At 39.8% G+C, this 21,804-nt stretch overlaps 1 long non-coding RNA gene and 1 other non-coding gene across 2 annotated transcripts in view; both read left to right on the top strand.

The window, feature by feature from the left end:
- Positions 1-1,315: 1,315 nt before the first annotated feature.
- The window catches only part of LOC110293813, a 72,602-nt gene continuing 52,113 nt past the window's right edge, over positions 1,316-21,804 (top strand). The window contains exon 1 of the long non-coding RNA XR_002377855.1: positions 1,316-1,422. This is a non-coding gene — a long non-coding RNA (uncharacterized LOC110293813). The remainder of the gene's footprint in view (positions 1,423-21,804) is intronic.
- Positions 18,702-18,830, top strand: LOC115031197. The gene has a single exon (XR_003836816.1). It is a non-coding gene; the product is annotated as a small nucleolar RNA SNORA17 (small nucleolar RNA).

The raw sequence follows: 21,804 nt of genomic DNA, 5'->3' as shown, positions 1-21,804 counted from the left end.
CAGATTACACTCTTGGCATGTAATAGTGGCATGGCTAGTGGAAAGTATAGCAGAAACCACTTTCCTCAGCTCAATGAAATAGCCAGAATGATGAGGCCATGGGACACATCTTATAAAAAAGGGACTAGCAATCTTCTAAAGGAGTCCTTGAATCTCAGGTAACTTTATGAAAAATCTGACCCTTTTTATCACAGTTATGAAGATGATGAACATGATATGGGTGAATCAGTCAAAGATGTTCATCACTGAAATGCTGGTGGATAATTACTTCTGCATTTTGTGAAGATAAGTTCCAAAGCATAGCTTAAGAATCACTTCCAGGGACTAAACCACATACCAAAGAGGGACACAAAACTCCAGCTGCATATGTAGCAGAAGATGGCCTTGTCAGTCATCAATGGGAAGAGAGCCCCTTGGTCCTGTGAAAGGTTGATGCCTGAGTGTAGGGGAATGCCAGGGCCAGGAAGCAGAAGTGGGTGTGTTGGTAAGCAGGGGGAGGTGGAAGGGGCTAGGGGGCTTGGGGGCAGGGAACCAGGAAAGGGGATAACATTTGAAATGCAAATAAATAAAATATCTAATAATAAAAAAGAAACAAAAGAATGTGTGCTTTGAGGTCGATACATTTCAAGTTCCAACCATCTGGTTATCAGGTATCTGAACTTGCATGAATGTGATGGGGCTTTTGGGATCTCTGATGGCATTGTGACTATCACATATCTGCCAGGGTGGTGAGGCTAAAATTATGAAGCTCAAGTTAAACCTAGGATCAAAAATTTTAGGAACTCAGCTACTGTTATTTATTATGTACTGTAAAATTCCATGCTTAGAATAAATCTTAGTGCATTCATTTCTAATACCATAGGCAATTTAGTGTTCTACTTTGAGCTGTTCTTTTGTGAGAAGAAAATTTTCATGATATAATATTCAGATTCAGATATTGTTGGTAGCTAAAAATAAAAGGCTATGTGTAATCAACCCTTTTTGTTGACATTTAGGCTCTTTGAACATTTTTGCAATTACAAATAATTTTGTGATGAATGTTTATAACTAATCTCTTTTTAAGAACATTTCTGAAATGAAAGTATTGAATTAAATATTACAGATATGCATAAAGCATATGATACATGTTGATAGATTGCTTTCCCAAGAGGTTGCATCAATTTATACAAAATTACTAATGCATGAAAGTTAGTCCTCCGTTTGTATACTTGAAAATTCATACTACCTTTTCAAAGTATCTTTGAACATTTGATATTAAGCAGTGTGGTTTCTTTGTGATGATTTTAATTTTTCCTAATTTTCCTTTGATTACTAGGAATTTTGAACATTTATCTAATGCCTTAGTAATAAATCCATTTCCTCCATGGACAAGATGGTCTTTACTCATTTATGCATGGACAGTGAAGTTCTTCTCTTCTTGATGTAAGTGTGCTATATGTTATTATTGATAATGTATCAGATTCTGTTTTGAACACCAATAAAATTTTTCCAATATTGAATTTATTTAGTCCTTTTATATACACAACTCTTTTCATTATGTTGTTGAATTAACATGTCAAATATCAATGTCCTTTGTGCTTCTATACCTATCATTCATATATATATATATATATATATATATATATATATATATATATATATATATATATATATATATATGTGGAATTACCTCATCTCTCTCTTTTCATCAGAACCACCCATATGGTAGTTTTTGTAGATTTATGACATTTTAGTATCTGACAAAATTATCTCTCTAAATTATATTACTGTTTTAAAACAATTCATCATTATTATTATATTCTAATATTCTATGGAATAAATTTGGATTAATCTTTTTTTTATTTAAGTAGACAATCTATTGGGATTTTAACAGAAATTGAATTGTACTTTTAAGCTATCTGAAAAGAAATAATAGTTTCAGTGTTCTCATCTGGATATATGTTTTCTATTCTGGTCATTCAAGCGTTAGTTTAGATTTCTCAATATATGTTGAGGTTTGCACACAACTAGCCTAACACATTTCTTGTTGGAAATGTATCTAAATAATTTAGTCTTAAGTTGTAATTAAAAGGATATTTCCTAAATAAAAAAAGTATCTACTTTCTTCACTATGTAAATGTATAGTTTGTTCAGTTTACCAAACTCTCATTGATTCCAATAGTTCCTTTGGTTGGTTTGTTTGGTTGATATCTCCATGTTCCCATGGTCACCATTGGGTACAAAGCAAATCATCACCGAACTAAGTGGATTTAGGGAACAATATCTTACAGTGTGTGTGGATCAAGAATCAAATGCAGCTTAGCTAGTACCTACATTCAGAACTTCAGCAGCTATAATCGGGCTGTCATTCAGGGCAGCATCTGTAAAGATGAGGCATCTTTAAGATCAGCAGGATGAGCCTCTTCCAAGCTCACCCATGTGGTTTTGGGCTAGATTTTTCTTCCTTATGCTCTGATGGACTGCAAACCTTGGCTCTTTGCTGTCTAATGAATAGGAGCCATACTTTGCTTCTTGCCACACACACTATCTACTGGGAGTTTGTTTCATGAGGATGAGGGGAAAGAGTACATACATGCAAGACACATGAGGAGGCAAAGAGACCATGTGACAATAAAATCATATACACTCTGACTCTGGTATTGACATCCTGTCTTCCTTGCCATGGGCTGTAGATTGGAAGTGAGTCCCTTTGACTTTCATTTGTAGAGTGCTTGCTATACAACCATGAAGACAAATTTTAAATCCCAGAAGTGACAAAAATTTAAGTGTAGTAACATGCACCTGTAATCCAAATGCGGGGGAAATAGAGAGAGGCAGACCCTTAGAACTCACTGGCTGCTCAGTATAGGGACATTCATTAGATCTCCATTCAGTGAGAGACCTTGCTTCATAAAATAAAGTGGAGAAAAACTGAGGAAGGCATTCAACGCTCTCCTTACATCTCAACACACATTTGTACTTGCACCTGGATGCACATGTGCAAACACATATGAAGGTGCACACAAATACCCCATATACACCACACATAGAGAAGTGAATCTCTGCATTAGGGCTTCCCCATACCCAAAGAAAGAAGTTAAGCGGGAATAAGAACAAGGAAGGGGGAGGTGGCAACTGGTATTCATCCTGAAGCTGCTCACTGAGGTCGGTTTTTCACCATCTGAATGCTTAATGGCAATCATGATTTTAATTCCAATTCATTTACTACAGCCAATTAAAATAGAAGTTTACTTCAAATAAAGACCACAGTAAATGGCTTTTCTGTGTATGTGAAGTCAGGGGATGGTTGACTAAACTTCTGGATGCTTTTATAGAGTTCTGCATTATGGGAATAATATTTACAAACCTCATCCACCCCACAAAGTGATTGATCACTGAAAAATCCTGTGAGACCAGAGTACAGCCCCTTCATGCACCCAATTCTTCTCATACAATCTCAAACCTAGAAAATGGTGCTCAGGATATACTCTTGGAAAATTATATATAAATTCCAGCATATGCAAAGTGGAGAATGACATTTTCTTCCCCAATCTCCAAAGCTGAGTTGAATTGTACTTTATTAGTGAAAGAATTAAGTTGCTGTCTCTTTCATTTCTTTTGAAATGGGGAATCAAAAGTTCAAGGGGTCTCTGCAGCTTTCAGAAGTTTTCAATCCAGGACTCTGTAAGCACTACAGCAAATGATACTAATCGCTTAAGGGAGTTCTTGGAAACCAAGTGCTTTATTCCCCGTCTTCAAGGGGAAAGAAAGGAGCCAATGATTCCCTTTTGCAACAATAGACACTTTCCCTTGCACCCAGTTGAAAGGATAAAATGAAAGAAGTGTTAACTGAGAATTGACAAGTGCTTGCACTAGGCTGTCAAAGCAATGTGATAATGAACTCCAGGAGTTTTCAACACTTCTGCCCTGTTACCATATTCATTCTGTTGTGACACAGATTTCCTCAGCTAAACTGCAACTAGAATTTACTTTTTCTGTGTTTTTTTTTCTTTGCAAATTAGAAGGTTGTGTTTAGGAACAATGAAAACAACTTGTATTGAGGAACAATGTGATGGACAGAATGCCTCAAGGAGTGTGTGGTTTAGACCTGGGTCTAAATTTGGTTACAGTGTGCCAAGTTCACTGTCTGGGCAGCTAAAAAAAATGGGCTAATACATCTCTTCCCATATTCAACAATTAGAGCCTCATTCTCATGTAAGTTCAAGTTCAGCCATTCAGCTTGTTTGGTTTGTTGAGAAAATGTTATTTCAATGACATAAGGTTTTAACTGTAGATATTATAACACACAAAAAAACCCACAATTTCCTGGCATATATATATATATATATATATATATATATATATATATATATATATATATATGCATTCAGTGAGAGACCTTGCTTTATAAAATAAAGTGGACAATACTGATCATACTGAATATATATATATACATATATATATATGTATATATCTCTGTGTGTGTATACATATATAGTATGCTGGCTATTAGTGTGCACGTGTGTGTGTATATATATATATGTATATATATATGTATATAAATACATATATATATTATCAGATGCATAAAAGAATTCTATCATAATAGGAGATAAACTACACTTCAGGGAAGTCTTCTCATAAGAGTAGAATCATGTTTAAACTTCACAGATTGGACAGCTGACAGAAGAAGAGGAGACATGGTTAGCCTGAGTTAGCACAATTTGATTTTATTCCTGGATGTTCAGCCTGCAGTTAATTGAGGTGGTCTGTATTGATGCTTCAGCCTCCAGACTGTGCAGCTGAAGATATTAAATTCCTGGCATTCATCGGGTTATCTCTTTCCAGTTCTGGAACCAAAACAACCTTGGCCTGGATATCTTTTGATTTCTTGGCTGAGCATCTCTGAACCTTACAGTTTAGATGACTCCCACATCCCAGAGTGGAAAGATCTCATGTATTAGTTAATTTTCTCGATGTTGTGACCAAATGCCTGATAGGAAGCAGCTTTAGGGAGGGAAGCTTTATTTTGGCTCACAATTCAGGGAATTCAGTTCTTCATGAAAGAGGAGCCGTGAGGGATGATGGCTGGACCATGGTTTCTGTCCAGCCTGGACCATGTTTGGATCAGAGCCTGTGTGTGTTATGTGTTTACTCCTAGGCACATAGGAAAGGGGGAGCTGCAGACACTGAGCTGGATTTCTCTTTGCCCATCTTTATAGTTCAGTCTTGGACTTCAGTTCATGAGATGTGGACATCCATATTCAGGATAAATCATAATCCCTTTTAGAAATATCCTTATAGACACACCCAAAGGTGGGGCAAGACAATCCAGTTGACAATGACCATTGATCATCACACAAAGGCATGCTTAGTGCTTCACTGAGATGAAAGCTATAGAAATTCAAGCTGGACACACATGATGAAGGAAGGGAATTCCTAACATCACAGCTCTGTGTATTCCCAGCCATTGTCCCCACTCAGCATTCCGGCAACCAGCTCTGCTCACTACTGTTCTGCATGAATGGTTCTCCTCTCCCTTCAGAGGAATGCCAGAGTGCTTGCAAGAAGGGGTGGTGTCAGGGTCTGGGTTCTGATCTTGTCAGCTTTCATCCTTATCACTCGTTATAGAACATTCCAGAAAAACTGAGCTCATTTTTTTTTCAGAAGTATGTACTGCCATACTTCTCATCTTTTCATTTGTTCTTCTGACTAGTGGCAAGATGTTTTTGCTTCCAACATCTATTCCCCCAAGACCCATCCATCCATTTTATGAGCTACATCCTTGATGTGCCCATTTCTAGCCATGCAAGGAAGTGTCTTGTTGTCCAAGCAAAATGTGTGACCCCACCCCTACTTGTCTTTCTCTCCATCCTATGCACCCTATGTGTAATGGTAATTCTTCAGTACCTTTGTACTACTGTGCTGACTTTTTGTCCCTTTCACTGTCTTTATTAGACCATGGCTTTCAAAACTCAAGATTAACATTTAATCCTCTTTGGACTATCAAGGCCTTACACTGTGCCAACAGAAAAAGTACCTGAAAACACCTGAACACATTGATGGACCAATATTTGGATGGAAAACCATTGACCTAAAGAGCTACTGAAGAACAATTTAGATTTCTTTCTTATTTCCTTGACATGGAAAGTTGCATATAATTAGGGATATGTACAGTGTGTGTGTATGTGTGTGTGTGTGTGGTATATGCCCGTGTGTACATATGTGTATTTATATATGCCTGTGTATGGATGTGTATGACTGTGCATATTTGTATGTGTATATATATATATATGTGTGTGTGTGTGTGTGTGTGTTTGAGAGACAACAAATGTAATGATACAGGTTTTAATTTACTAAGCTTCTATGACTTATCACAACTAAGTTTTGCTAGATTCTGTGGGCCTAAAGATTTATTCACATTCTTCAGTTTGTCTGATTGTTGTTTAATGGTCTGCTGAAGTCTCTTAAAGTCCTTTCTATTTCAAGTATAAGTCATCATGTCTCCTTCCTGTTTATAATTTTCAGTCTTCTCTCATTCATAGCTGGTTAGTGTAGCTCGTTTATCAATCTTACCACTGCTCAGATGAAAGAGCAAAATTCCATTTCCATTGATCTTTCCTGCTACTATCCCAGTCCTTAGGACTCTGGAGCAAGGTCTGAGTGTGCAACAGACCTTGGACTCTGTTGTAGTTTTCTGGATGCAAGTATGTGTTACAGTGTCTTTTTCTGAGAACTGTTGTAACAAAGTGCCATGTGCCATTGACAACAGAAATACAGCATGTCTGTTCCTGGGCAGGGAACCTAGTCTCCCAGGTCAACCCACTGCTTTCTGCCGAGAACTACAAAGGAAACAAACTTCCTGAACTCTCTGGCTCCTACATAGACAGTTATCTGCTGGTGTTCCCAACCTCCCCTACCCATTGGGAAGTTCTGCATGCAAATTTCTTTTCAACCAGGACACCAATAATATCAGGTTGAGACTTTACATCCTATTAGTTACATATTTTCAAGTGCTGCCAGTTGGTGAGGAAATACATATTTTAAGAGAATGTTATGTCAACGACATGAGAGCTGCTGGAGCTGATACCTGTAGTGAAAATCTTGGTTTCTTTGAAAAAACACAGAAATATTCTGGGAATATATTTTCATCTTAATCCAAGGCGGAATGTAGGGCTGCTTCAGATTACTGTCCAGAGCTTCTGACTATGATTTGCCTCTTCCTATAACAAGGGAGTGATTTGCAAGCTACAAATATTTTTGGCAATTGTATGATGTTTGGAATTCTGGGGACTTTTTAGAGAGTGTATAAATGCTAGAACCCCAATGGGTGGTTTGGTGATGGCGGTGGGTTGTTGATTGTAGGTTGTTTGCTATTGTTTGAGGTTTGCTCAGTAGTTGTGCACAAAAAAAGAAACAACAACCAGAAGAATCTAGATATCCTGCCAGCAAAGATTAAACTTGTCCCAAGGAACTCGTTATCTCTAGTCAGAAGGAAGTAGTCTAACAATAACATCATCTCCTTTCGCTTCTATCCATTTGTCTCTCCTATCCAGTGTGATGTGGTTTAAAGGGTAGAAAGGGGGTAGAGACTTGTGGATAAAATGAGCCCACAAAGTACCCAAGAGTCTGGTTACAAATACCTCCCGGTATTCATGTTTATCAGTGACCTGAGAGTCTAAATTCAATAGGATCTTTGTTTTTAATCAGAGACATGCAAAGCAGGTTTGTTGATATACAAAGAAAAACCATATCCTAGAAGAGTTATTTGAACTAGGTCTGAAAGTCAAGGCGCAAAGATCAAATGTTAGACTACAGGGAAAAACATAGATGGGTGTTATGATGTTAGATTTAGCATTAGAGAACCCTGGTCGCATGCCTTCCTCTAATATTTATAAAGCAGATGACTCAAGACATACTCTAAATCATTTTCTACAGTTGTTTCTTTCATTTCTCATGAACACATGGAAAACCTGGAAGAGTGCATGAAGTACTAAGGAAGTACTTGGCTCAATGTAAAAAAAAAAAAAAAATGTCATAGACACAGATGTCACCACATGCAGCCAGGTTGCAGGGTCTGATGTGTGAAAAAGGTTCTATAGTGGGACACCTATGCAGGCCCACTGGAAACAGTAATTATGATGGTGAAACAGAAATAAAAATTCCATGCTTCTCTCCAGACACTGGCAGGAGAGAGACATCCTTTCCTGTGTTTGGAGATATGAAGCATAGACTGGCTATTGGCTAACAATCCTAAGGAATCCAAGTTTGTTATTCTGGGGAAATCTAACCTTACCTATCTATCCACCTTCAGCTAAACAACAGGAGAAAAGACAGCCTACCTTTTATAAATCCAAAAACGATTCATTTGCCAAACATGCAGACCTTTGTTATTTGTTTGGATTCAAAAACACTTAGGGCATTCTGTTGTTTAGGCTATTATCAACACAGACAAATACAGCCTCCTCTGTAAAGACTGATTCATGATGATGCTCTTGATCCAAGACCTTCCACAGGACAATATTTTACTACGTATCGGATGCCATAGGCAGCTGATTTCTCTGAGAGCATGTGTTTAGGAGATAAGGGCTTTTTAAAATTTTAGTTCATTCCATTATTCTTCCCATTTTTGAACTTTCTTTGAAGACCCGCATTTATAAAAATACTTAAAGCCATGTAGAAATTTGTTGTAAGGTTTGGAGTCCCCAAGGAAGTCAAAACAAAGTTCATTCTTGAGAACCACACAGTCAAGCTTCAAACTATCTATATTTATTTACTATATGTATATAAACTTAAAAACAAGGAAAGAAAGAATGGATGAAATTTGTTTATGACTTTGTAATGGCTTTCATTGATAATTTATTCTGGATCCCATATGAGTGAAAGATACCCCTTGAAAGAACCAAGCATTACTTCTTTTCCTTTCTTAATAGATGTGTACACAGTACATAAGCACATGAATATGCGTGTTTACATTCATATGAACATATTCGTGTTTGCATGTATATGTACCTGTGGGGACCAGAGGCTGACATAAGAAAGTTCCCCTGATTGGTTTCCACTTTATTCCTTCGGCCAGAATCTTGCCCTTGAAACTGGAGCTTGCAATTTCAGCCAGTCCAGCTAGCCAGCTTTCTCTGAGAAACTTTTGTCTCTAAGATCCCAGTGCTGGAATTTCAGGTAGGTCACTACAATCACTAGCATTTATGTGGGTGCTTGAGAACTAGAGTCCTCATACTTGTTTTGAGTGACAAGTTTTTTAACTAATGAGTCATTTCTTCAGTCCTCCAATTTTTACATCTTGAGAAATTTACCCAGTAATAAATCTCCTATTTGACTTGGTGCTAAGCAGGTTTCTATACTTTCCATGGTCCACAGTCTGTCTTTGCATTGAGAGCATATGACTTCTCCAAGACAGTGAGAGGTGTCATGAGACACCACATGTCTTCTCCCTCACAACTGGGAGGAAAAAGACTCAGTTGAGAAACTCATTAGAGAAACCCATGAAGTCCTTTGAGGGCCTTAAAGGCCGAATCCAATCACCTTCAAGTGCTCCATGCATATCGACTGGCAGCTATAACCCAGAGATCCAGACAGGCTATAATTAGCATGCAAGGTCTGCAGTCTCTACAGAAGCTGGACTCTGCCTTGGAAAACAGAACAATAAAGCCTGGATACAGGATGCACCTGAGACTCACTAATTTCCATCCAGGGCAGGAGAGGTTAGCATCTTACTGTCATAGTAATGTGAATAATCAGAATAATTACACAAACCTTTATAATCCAGGTATGGAAGGCCTACTGCATATGTGAGCACAAATATGACTTTGTATAGGTTTTGTTAAATGACATGCAGTCTTAGCTGACTTGATATTTTTATGGCCAAGGTGGGGGCAGAACATGGAGGTATATTGACTGTAGTTCAACCTGTGATGCATGATTTAAAGAGACATAATCTGCAAAGCCAGTAACTCAGTGGAAGTCAGAGAATGGAGTGGTTCACACTCAGATCTGGGGATAGCTATCCTTTGAACTCTTGTCCACTCATCACTTGCTGCAACTTTGAATAAACAAATAAATTCTATTTCTTGGTGTTCTCATCCATGTAATGAAAATTGATTTATTTGTGTACCTTACAAATATTTTTAACTTCTCACTTTAGGTCTGGTGCTAAAAACATAGGCAAGAAGAAATAGTCACATTCTGTACGTCTGACCTTTACCTTCTGCGGATTGGAGAGATGAATAAATTCATCTATAAATGATACCACATATTACATTGTTTATACTTTGAAGAAGGTCATGCACAAATGGGGGTCATAACTGTAGAGGAGTAGACTCACGATTTACACATTAATGGAGAATGGAGAAATCCTGACTGGGATGGTGATATCTGAGCAAAGACCTGAGGGACTATGAAATTAGTCATAAAGATATCTTTGAGATTAGCCTCCCACTTAGAGGGAATAGTAAACATTCAAAATCATGCATGACACATTCGGGAAATGAGGAAAGGAGACTAGTGTAGCTGGACCTAGAAGGAAGGGAAAGGACGTTGAAAAGGAGATCAGGCAATATTTCTCCATGCGTACTCAGTACTAGTGTGATGAGCTTGTACTTCGAGTAAGAGGAGACAGTTGGGGCTTGGAAAGTCACTAACCTTTGGCATATTTTCAAAGGGTTATTTTGGCTCTCAGGAGGAAGTGGAACTGTATTTAGAAACAGATGCCTCATACCCATGACCCAAGCAAGATATGACTGGTTGGCATGAAGATGATAGATTGAGAGGAAGTAGTTAACTATCAAACTTTGTGTATAGCATAGTAGTTGAATGTCTTCTGTAGGCTGTTGCAGAATAAATGAATAAATAAATAAATAAATAAATGAATAAATAAATAAATAAATAACTTTATGTATACACTCCCAACAATGTCTCATTAGTCATTTCTTTTTGTAGACACACAGTGTAGCTGGTGTTCCCATGCTATGGGACTTTTCTATTATGATGCTGACAGTTTGCGGTTTCCTCTCCTTCCTTCTTGCAGTCTGCCTTTCTTTCGTGTGTCTATGTATGCGTTCAAGACCAGGGCCTAATAGCGCTTAATCAAGTCTGATCTGGATTAGACTTTAAATGCTGGCTATGCCATTTAATAACGTGTTACCTGGAGTAAAATTGAAATTCTCTGTTTTCTAGAACCTTTAGACCTTTTATTCCCCCCTAAAGTGAGCAAAACAATAATGTCTATTGTGTGGGATTGATTTGTACATTCAAATAGAGAGAAAATCCTTCATCTTGGGTCACTGTGTAATTCCTCATGTGAATATGCTTATTGCCAAGTCTGATGACCTAATTTAGATCCCCAGGACTGACCATGATGGAGGGAGAGTTCACACATGTGTAATACATACACATGTATACACAGATGTACACATACACACAAACACACTAAATAATTTTCTTACTTTAGTGCCTAACTTTTATATCTTACTCATTGCCTTATCTAACACATTATTTATATTATTACTAGCACACAGTATATGTAGGGAGTGTAAAATACATTTCCATATTTCCTGCTCTCCTATAGTTCATGATATAAAGGGGATCAGGAGGGAAGCTGCAGGGAACAATAACAGGTAAGCGATACAGAACAGACAGCAACACAGCACAGTTTCAAAGCTATAATGGAGTCATTAATTCAAAGAAGGCTTCCTGGAGGAAGTGGTGCTTAAACATAACATGTCAGTGAGCAAAAGTCATCCAGGGAAGCATCCAGTTTTGGAAGTTAGATAGATTTCTCAGTAACTTTTAGGCAAAATAGAACAAGATTCCATCAAAATAGGGAGCTGAAGAGAGGTGCAGAGAATAACTTTGACAATAAAGTTATTAAACCCATGAAATTAAGGAAAGATCTGAAAGCTAAATTGCATCTCTCACAGTTATTCCATATAGCCTCAGAAGGAACTCATGATTATAACACCTGTCTTTTCTAAGGCCCCAATAATGATACCAATTAGGGAAAAAGAAACAAACTCACCACTTGATGCTCTACACATCCACAGCCTCTCCATCTGCATCCTGCTTCCACTACTTTTCTTAACAGCATCAGTCAGAAAATCTCGGTCTCTGACAGCTTCTCTGGATTTTCCCCCTATGTGATGGTTAGTTTTAGTTGTCAATTTGACACAACCTAGAATTACCTGGGTAAGGAATCTCAGTGAGCTACTGTCTAAATTAGTTTAGTAAGAACTTATGTCTTGAGATGTTATGAGGTGGAAAAGCCTTTTTTCACTGTGGGTGGAACCATTCCCTAGGCAGAGGTTGCTAGACTGTATGAAAGCAAAGAAAGCAGGCTGAGCACTAGCATTCATTTCCCCAGTACTCTCTGCTCTTCTTCATGATGAATGCAGCATGGCCAGTTATCCTGAACTCCCTCCACTGTGACTTCCCTGCTATGATGGACTATTATTACCTGGAACGGTGAGCTGTAATGACCCCTTCTTCTCTACATTTATTTTGTGGGGCTATTTTATCACAATAGGACAAGAAACTAAGAGAACTGATAAGCATCCATTTTCTCCACGAGTATCTTTATGAAACTAGACTTCATTATGTTATGTCTACTTCCATTATGACCTATCCCTTTCCAGTCTTTATATCATTACCATTTCTGAACTTACCTGGCCACGTGACTGATGTCCCCATTCAGCTCATTCCCTCTGTCTTCTGTCCCAAGTACAGATCAGTGATTAGAGGGCCCATGCTCTCAGTTGCATTTACATTTTTTATTTTTGTTGCTTCTTTAAACATGACTGTTAATTTGGTCCAAACTGGTCTCGGGATTATCTTCTTCCAGCCTCAACCTTCTCTTCCTGACTAGTAAGATTACAGTGGTGCACTACTGTACATGTCTCAATAATTCTTAAAACCAATAGTTGGCCTTTTTGTTTGTTTGTTTTTCATTTGTTTATTTTTTTGGTCCAGGATTAAATAGTGAGTTTGTCAGGTTTTGTGGACCTTCCCTGAGGCTCTCTGGAGCTACTCACTTTTGCACTGCAATACAGAGCCAGCTGAGGACAAAAAATAAAGATTAGCAGATACTGGGGCTATGGTCCAATAGCACTGTTGACAACAGGCAGAAACTAGCCTTCAGATTCTGGAGTTTTGCTGTTGTTATTTTATTTTTTGCTTTGTTTTAATGTGATCTCTCTCTCTCTCTCTTTCTGTCTCTATTTCTCTCTGTCTCTCTCTCTTTCTCTGTCTCTGTTTCTCTGCCTTTCTCTCTCTCTCTCTCTCTCTCTCTCTCTCTCTCTCTCTCTCTCACTCTCTTTCTCTCACGTGTGTGTATGTGTGTGAGTGTCTGTGTGTCTGTGTTTGTGTGTGTGCACTACAGGATCTGGTTTCAATACAAAATTTTACATGGTTATCTACACTCATATTCTTGGGTTTTCAGAACAGATAGTTTGTTTAATTACTGTATTAGGGTTCTCTAGTGTCACAGAAGTTATGGAATGTCTCTCTATATTATGGGAATTTATTGTGGTGACTTACAGTCTATAGTCCAACTAACACAACAATAGTCAGCTGTGAATGGGAAGTCCAAGGATCTAGTAGTTGCTCAGTCCCACTAGGCTAGTTGTTTTACCTGGTCTTCTGTAGAAGTAGGTTCCAACAGATGGGCTGGCAAGTAAATTAAAATAGGCAAAAAAGGTGACTCTTCCTTCTTCCAATGTCCTTATGTAGGACTCCAGAAGAAGGTGTGGCCCAGATTAAATATGTGTACCACCACACCTGAACTGGGACTTCCTTTGTCTCAGGGATGACCTTGAACTCAGAGATCTCCTTGCCTCAGTCTCCTGGGATTAAAGGCCTGTACCACCTTGCCTAGGCCTAAGCTTTTCATGGCCACAATGCCTCAAGATCTCCATGCCAAGATCTAGCTCAGAAACTTGTATCATCCAGCCTCAAGGTCTGGATCACAGGTGAGCCCTCCAATTCTGGATTTCAATTCAATCTAGATATAGTCACTTTGGCAACCAGGAATAGCCATTACAATGATCCTTCTCCCAAGCCCTGTTTTTACTTTTTGCTATTGAATGTTGCTATGTGAGTATGCCTGGGCTACTAGTCACTGTGTAGTTCAGTATGGACTGTAACACATGGGAACCCTACTGCCTCAGTCTCTGGAGGGCGGGGATTATAGCCATGAACAAATAGCCTAACTCCATTCTGCTTTAGTGCAAACTTCTTAGCACTACCTTAGATTTGCTCTCTGTGTTTTCCAGAGTGCTGACCTTGGCCAACAATGAATCACCTTCAATATTTCTTTTCACTTACAGCTTAAACAAATCTCTTCTGTATATGTGTGTCCCTGAATGTACGTTCCAGATTCCTGCCTCCCTAAGCAGTTCTTCTATACATGTCCAGTTTGGGTGTCTCTTCTGTTAAAGGTGACTGATGGTTTAGGTTTGTCGCTAATATCAGCTCTATCTCACCAGACTCTTCTTTCCATCACTAAGCCTATCAACACAGTGAGAGAGAGGAAGCCCTTGCATGCTGTTACTTCTCCCAGTGGAACTCATTATGAAAGAGACTTGTCACTATGACTGAGAGACTTCAGCTTTCATCTTTTTCTTTTACTTTAACCCTCACCACATCACTCATTGAGAAGTTGGGTGACTTCATCCTCTTGAGTATGGGTAAGCATTGTAATTGCTCTGGTCACAAAGTACAGCAAAAGCAAGTCTGTATCAGTTTCCAACCTCAGACATAGGGGAATTTTAGCTTCCATGCTCAGCCTCTCAGGTGGGAGCTCTCTCAGAGCCCTAGCATATGAAGAGTCAAACTGGTTTGGATCCATCTGTTTCACCCAAGATGCTAGATGTTGGTGCACAAGTCAACAGCATTATCAGTATTCCATCCTCAACAAAGTACCAGCTAGATTTTTAAGGTAAATTCATCTCATAATGGCCTACTTTGCTTACCTGCATAATCATGAGACTAAAAATTGTTGTTTCCAAAAACTACAATCCTTGAGACAAGTTCCTAACATGATGATAAATGAATAGAACAAATGTTTCTTGGTGAGTCAGACTGCTCATCATAATTCTTTCTTTAGCCAAGGTGGTGTTCCAATTCCTATTTGTATCAGTTACATTCCTCCATGTAACAAACTATCCAGACAAAGCCCTTCAGGAAGGAAGGGTTTATTTGAGCTCATAGTTTAAGAATAACATCTCTCATGGCAGGGGCATCATGGCAGGAGTATGAGAGCACTGGTTATAGTACATCCATAATACAGAAGTAGAGATGTGAATTTTGTGCCCAGCCATTATACTCCATTATATTCAGTTTGAGCCCCCAATCCTTAGAATGGTATTCATCACAACTAGAGTGGGTCTTCCCACTTCTCTTAATCCAAGGTAGGAAGTTTCTCACAGGCATGCTTAGAGGGATATGTAAATGGTGTTTGGTCCTCCCCATGTGACAATTATATATTAATTATCACAGCATCTGTTTTGCTTTTGCTCTTCCTTTTACCTTCATATTAATACTTTCTTAAACTCTTCCCTTATTTCCCACCAAGGTCCTTAATTTTTGTTTCAGATTCTATGTTACATAATATGTCCTGTGAAGTCTTTTCAGATTCCTTAAGGCTGCCATTCACTGATTCTTGATTCTTAAAGGTCTCCAAGTAAACAGTTCATGTTTGTGGCAGGTGTCTTGTTTTGAGAACTGCCTGCTGATGCACCTATTACTCCACTAGACTCTGACTTTTCAGGAGTAGAGCCCATGTTTTCCTCCTCTGCACATGCCTGATCACGGTGTAGTTGCTGACAATTAATAGGTACATAAGAACTCATTATTGTTGTTCCACCTATAGAGTTGCAGACCCCTTTAGCTCCTTGGGTACTTTCTCTAGCTCCTCCATTGGGGGCCCTGTGTTCCATCCAATAGCTGACTGTGAAGATCCACTTNCTGTGTTTGCCAGGCACTGGCATAGCCTCACAAGAGACAGCTATATCAGGGTCCTTTCAGCAAAATCTTGCTGGCATATGCAATAGTGTCTGCATTTGGTGGCTGATTATGGGATGGATTCCCAGGTGCAGCAATCTCTGGATGGTCCATCCTTTCGTCTCAGCTTCAAACTTTGTCTCTGTAACTCCTTCCATGGGTGTTTTGTTCCCAATTCTATTAACCAGTACCCCTAGAGCTCGTGTCTCTAGCTGCATATGTAGCAGAAGATGGTCTAGTCGGCCATCATTGGAAAGAGAGGCCCCTTGGTCTTGCAAATTTTATATGCCCCAGTACAGGGGAACACCAGGGCCAAGAAATGGGAGTGGTGGGTAGGGGAGCAGGGCAGGGAAGGGTAAAGGGAACTTTTGGGATAGCATTTGAAATGTAAATGAAGAAAATAGCTAATAAAAAATTGGAAAAAAACTTGGAAAAAAAAAGAACTCATTATTGGATGAGTACATGTGACAGATGAGATTTATACTCTAATAGCTGACCAAACAAATTGAAGTTATTGCAAGAAATTAATAATTAATTGACAAATCTCATCCAAAATTTCTTCTTCCCCACCTATAAAAGGTAAGTTCAGGTAATTCTCTACATATAGCATAGATCAGAGACAGGAAGGAGGCTGGATTTTGCTGTGCTAATAAGTGAATACTAACTCCTGGAGGTGTGAGATCGAAACTGTGTGCTTCTCACTCAAGGCCCAACCAGAGTACACTTGGCACCCTCCCTGGGGACTTTCCTTCAAGTCCTTCAGGTGCCAGGTGGCTCTCCTCCAGCCCTCCTCCAGGGGAGGGAGGAAAAATGTGGAATGTGCGCACACTGAATTCCTGGTACACAGAGATTTATCATTTCTCACATTCTCTTGCGCAAGCATTTAATTACATGGCTTCTACCCAGAAGTAGAGAAGGCAGGAAAACTTAGTCTTTCTGTTCACCCAAAATATTTCATTTCCAGTAGAGAACAGCTGATCACACAGCTGTTTTTGTAAAATAAAACAAAAGTCTTATGCGGTATTTGGATATATGTCCATAGTACACTGTCATACCCTACTTCATAAATATATGTGGAAATCCAATGTATGACAACAGTTTACTCTTTGCATGGAACATTTATGTGATATCTAATGGTTCTGATTCTTTGATGATCAATGCCAGAATCCAAATCAATTTTTTGTTTTGTTTTGGTTTTTGGGTTTTGGTTTTATTTGTTCCAGGGTAAGCAGCATAGGTGTTCTATACACTCTGTCTCCACATCTAAAAACCAAGGGTAAGGATGATAATAGCACCTCATAGTGTCTGGGAAGAGATAATAAATGGACAATATGTACTTCTCTAGAAAATTCTAAGAGTTCAAATACTGTGGATTAATTCCTGACAAGGTGTGCAATTTTTATTATTTTGGGGATGGAGCACAAGCAAATGAGTCTGAGAGTTTGGAGTCTGAGGGTCCAGGTGATTAAAGTAAAAGAAACCTGTTTTGTTTGTTCTGCTGATCTGCCTCAGGCCCTAAATGAAAATATCAAGGATGAGCTTCTATTGTCTAGCTTATGATGGTGCAAATGCCGATTCTCTTTGTGATGTTGAGTGAAGAATTTCTGTAGCACCAAAGAGCCAGTGAGATGGATGAGAGTTAGATCTATGCTTTGTCCTGTTTGAGGAATAGCTATGCTCAGTGAGAGTTCAAGGGAGACTCTGTTTTAACAAATGTACGGAAAAATTTTTTGAGTGATTGGCGCATCAATGGAAGTTGAGCTGCTTTTGTATCTTGTTTCCCAGGAGAAGGCTCTAATGTGATAGTGATGTGTTGTCAAAACACAGAGTAACAGGAAGTGTGATAAGCAAAGAGAGGAGATCAGGGAAGGCCACTGAACCAAGTATGATATCCGAGTCCCTAAAGGGTGACCTTGGTTCAATCCCACAAGGCAGTCTTGGTAAGAGGGAAGGTCATGCTTGGTTTTTTGCATCAAGATAAGTATTCTCCAGCAATTGTATTTGCCACTTCCCATTGGCTAAGCCCTGGGGAGAGGATGGCTTACATTCCCATGGACAATGTCTCATTGTGCTATAGTCCTGTAGGCAGTTGGTACAAGGTCCTCAGGGATACCTCTAATTAATGTAAGACATGCTGAAAGTTAACAGATGTGAAAGCTATAAATGGGAGCTTTGGAAACATCAGTAGAAACCAGAAACAGTGAGCTTTGCACTGTCTGTACTGACATCTTATTTCTGCAAAGAGTCAGGCCTACCGTGGCCAGTGATGATGTTGGTATCTTAATACCTGCTTTGACTCTGGGTGTTGATCAGTAGAATCATGTGTTCTCTCATGTGAGGTGCTCCTGAGCTCTGCCCACCAAAGCTGCCACTGGGCCCTGTTTGCCTGCTTAGTTCACAGCTTTGGCCCTGCTAGCATCATCTGACATGTTGCTACCTCCTTCTTTGACAACCTGCATGCTCTCTTACACAAATGGCTTAACTGCCTGCTCCTGTGCATGCAAGAGAGCCTCTCCCTCTCTCCCTCTCTCCCTCTCTCCCTCTCTCCCTCTCTCCCTCTCTCCCTCTCTCCCTCTCTCCCTCTCTCCCTCTCTCCCTCTCTCCCTCTCTCCCTCTCTCCCTCTCTCCCTCTCTCCCTCTCTCCCTCTCTCCCTCTCTCCCTGCAGAATGATGTATAGCCATAGGAAATTTACATTAACATTTGTCTTACATCTGCTCCTGGAGGTATTGCAGGTATGGCTGCTGTGTCACATGTGCTTCAGTAGGTAGCAAAGATGATAGGAGTTATGTCTACACTCAGTGTTCAAACCTATGAACATCTGAATTAGTAACCTAACACTCCCTGGGGTGGGGGGGAGCAAGCCTGAGATGACCACCATTCCTGTAATATGCAGGCCTAGATGAGTTCCCAGAACAAAGAGCAAGGTAGAAGAACCCCACATGACACTACTGACCCAGGGCTGGTATAAGCCTAAGAGACATGACCCTCCCAAGGGGCCACTTGTGACACCAAACAAGCATCATGGAACCTGTTCAGTGAGCCAGCCTAAGATGACCACCAGTTTAGAGCAACACACTCCTGAGGGATTGCACTATGCCCAAGATGACCCCCACCCAGTGCCATAGTGCAGAAGCTGTCCATAGCACTCCAGGGACCACTCCTGAGACGACCCCAGGCACACAGAGACCCAGAGTGCCACTAAGAGGAGCAAGTAAGTGGAGGAGAAATGGAAGAGAAAGAGAGACAGAAGGATGTGGGCACAATGAAGAGAGACAGAACTCAAAGGTAGTAAGGAACAGCCTGGTGTGAGTAGCTGGGGATGTCCTGGTCTATGTTGCCACTGGGGTCCACATCTGGTTCTGTGGCCCTGCATGAATGAACAGGGGTCTGTTACTATCAAAGGACAAGCAGATGTCAATGGTCTAGGCTGCTGCCAAGGTACATGTTGATGTCTGAGAGCTCTTCAGGACTGGTCCCACTGCTCACCTGGGCATTGTTAGAGAGCTGACCCACCTCTATAACAGGCAAGCTGACCCTGTCCCTAGCCAGCTACAGTACTCTGGAGAGTGGGCTCCACACATTGTGTGAGTTGTGGTTGAACCAGTGCAAGGGTATGAGCATGGGAGAGCTGGCCCTGTTACTTGTCTACCATGTAGTTGTGTAGATGATGGAGAAATACTCTCCTCCTTTCTCTTCCCTCACCAGGTGGGAGATCTGGCCTTGGGATCACAAGAACTGGAGATTTGTACTTGCCCCTTCCCTGCTACAGCATTTAGGAGAGCAGGCCCCACACCTTGCCTGGGTACCACAGTAGAGCTGGCCCTGGACATGCAAGTTGCAGATGAGCTCGCCCAAGAGTAGGGATGCAGGAAATTCTGCCCTGCTTCTTGCCTGATGTGTTGTAGTGGGGATGACAGACAGACACCCTCATCATCTACCTTGTCCCTCATCACCTATGGCAGGTGGGAGAGTTGATCCTAGGATCATGAGTGTTGGAGAATTGGCCGTGTCCCTCACAGGCAGTGACATTCTTAGACAATGCCCTTCACCTCACCTTGGCAGCAGAGCAGAGCTGGCCCTAGTTGCAGGACTTGCTGATGAGCAGGCCCTAAAGGGCACGAGATTGGGAAAGCCAGCTCAGATAACTCTCAAGCTTTAAATATACCTACCCCAACATCTACCCCATAGATGAAGTGCTGGAGTGCATGACAGGGCCAGTCCTACAAATCCAAAACTACAGAATCTTCATGACATGGGGAAACAACAGAATATCTTAGAAGAGACCCAGGGAGGATCCAGTAGTGATAGATCAGTAAAATCCAGAGGTCTTGGACCATACCAAGATGGCATTGCAATGAACCTCTCTCTGCAAGCAAACAAGTGTGGACAAAAGGAAATTCAGTGGGGCATACTGTGCCACACTACAGCTTACACAGTGAGATTTTTTTTTCTGTTGTCGGTGGTGCATGCATTGCAAGGGTGGTGGAGGGCCAACAGGAGGAAAGGGGAGATGAATGGGACTGGGGTGCATGTTGTGAAATTCACAAAGAACAAAGAAAAGATTTTTTTTAAGTATCTTACAAGAAAGAGTTGGGTATATAAATCGAAGAAGAGGTTATATCATCTCTGATTACAAACATGAGTTTATGCATGGGAAAACATAATGATGCTTTCAGAAACTTGTTAGAATTTTATTTCATTTTTATATGAACTTAATAAGATTACAAGGTATCAGTTGAAATACCAAAATCAATTTTATTTTCAATTTTAAACTTCATTTATTTGTGTGTGTGGGAGGATATTGGTATGAGTGTATTTGAGGTACATGTGGAGGGTAGAGGGCAGCTTTTAGGAGTGAGGTTTTTCATTCTGCCACTTGGACCTCGGTCTTGAACTCAGGTAAACAGACTTGTTATCAAGTGCTTTTATCTGCTGAGCCATCTCTCTAGCTTTATAATAGAATAATGTCAAAATTTTTAAAGACATAAGCTAACAAAGTAGCCTATTCAAAATAGTTACTCAAAGCTATGAGACAGTAGAATAAAATTTCCTGGGGGAGGGAATGTTTTTCTTATGCAAGTTACAAAATACTGATGAAAGGAACTGGAGGGAATGCAGAAAATAGAATGCATCTTTTCCTTGTAGATTAGAAGGCCTACATGTTAAGTACTTATAACATAAACTGGTCAATACAATTTGTGGTATTCCTCTCAAAAATATCCATCATATTCTCCATAAAAGTGAAAATAAACACTTCCAAAATTTAAATTGAATCCTGAAAGTTCCCAAAAAGCTAAAGCACTCCTGAGCAAAAACCTCAAAGTTAAGAATTAACTAATATCACCTGACTTTAGGACATATGACAGAATAACAGTACCCCAAATGCATATTAACAGCCTAAAAATCAGTACACAGACCAATGGAGCAAGACAGAAAGCTCAGAGATAAACCCACACATTAAAAACAAGTGTATTATACACAAAAGCAGCAAGGGCCACATTGAGCAAAGGAAATTCTTTTCAAAAATAGTATTTTATATACACAGCTGTCTAGTTACAGTAAAAACTAAGTCTCTGTCACCATGCATAATGAATAAATAAATAAATAAATAAATAAATAAATAACATGTACTCACTGATAAGTGGATATTAGCCCAAAACTTAGGATATCCAAGATATATAATACAATCTGCTAAGCACATGAAACTCAAGAAGAAAGAAGACCAAAGTGGGGTCACTGTACCCCTTCTTAGAATTGGGAACAAAACATCCATGGAAGGAGTTACAGAAACAAAGATTGGAGCTGTGACGAAA

This window comes from Mus caroli, chromosome 5 (genome assembly GCF_900094665.2).
Source record: "Mus caroli chromosome 5, CAROLI_EIJ_v1.1, whole genome shotgun sequence".
In the NCBI taxonomy this organism is placed as follows: Eukaryota; Metazoa; Chordata; class Mammalia; order Rodentia; family Muridae; genus Mus; species Mus caroli.
This window is presented reverse-complemented; position numbering and strand designations above follow the sequence as displayed.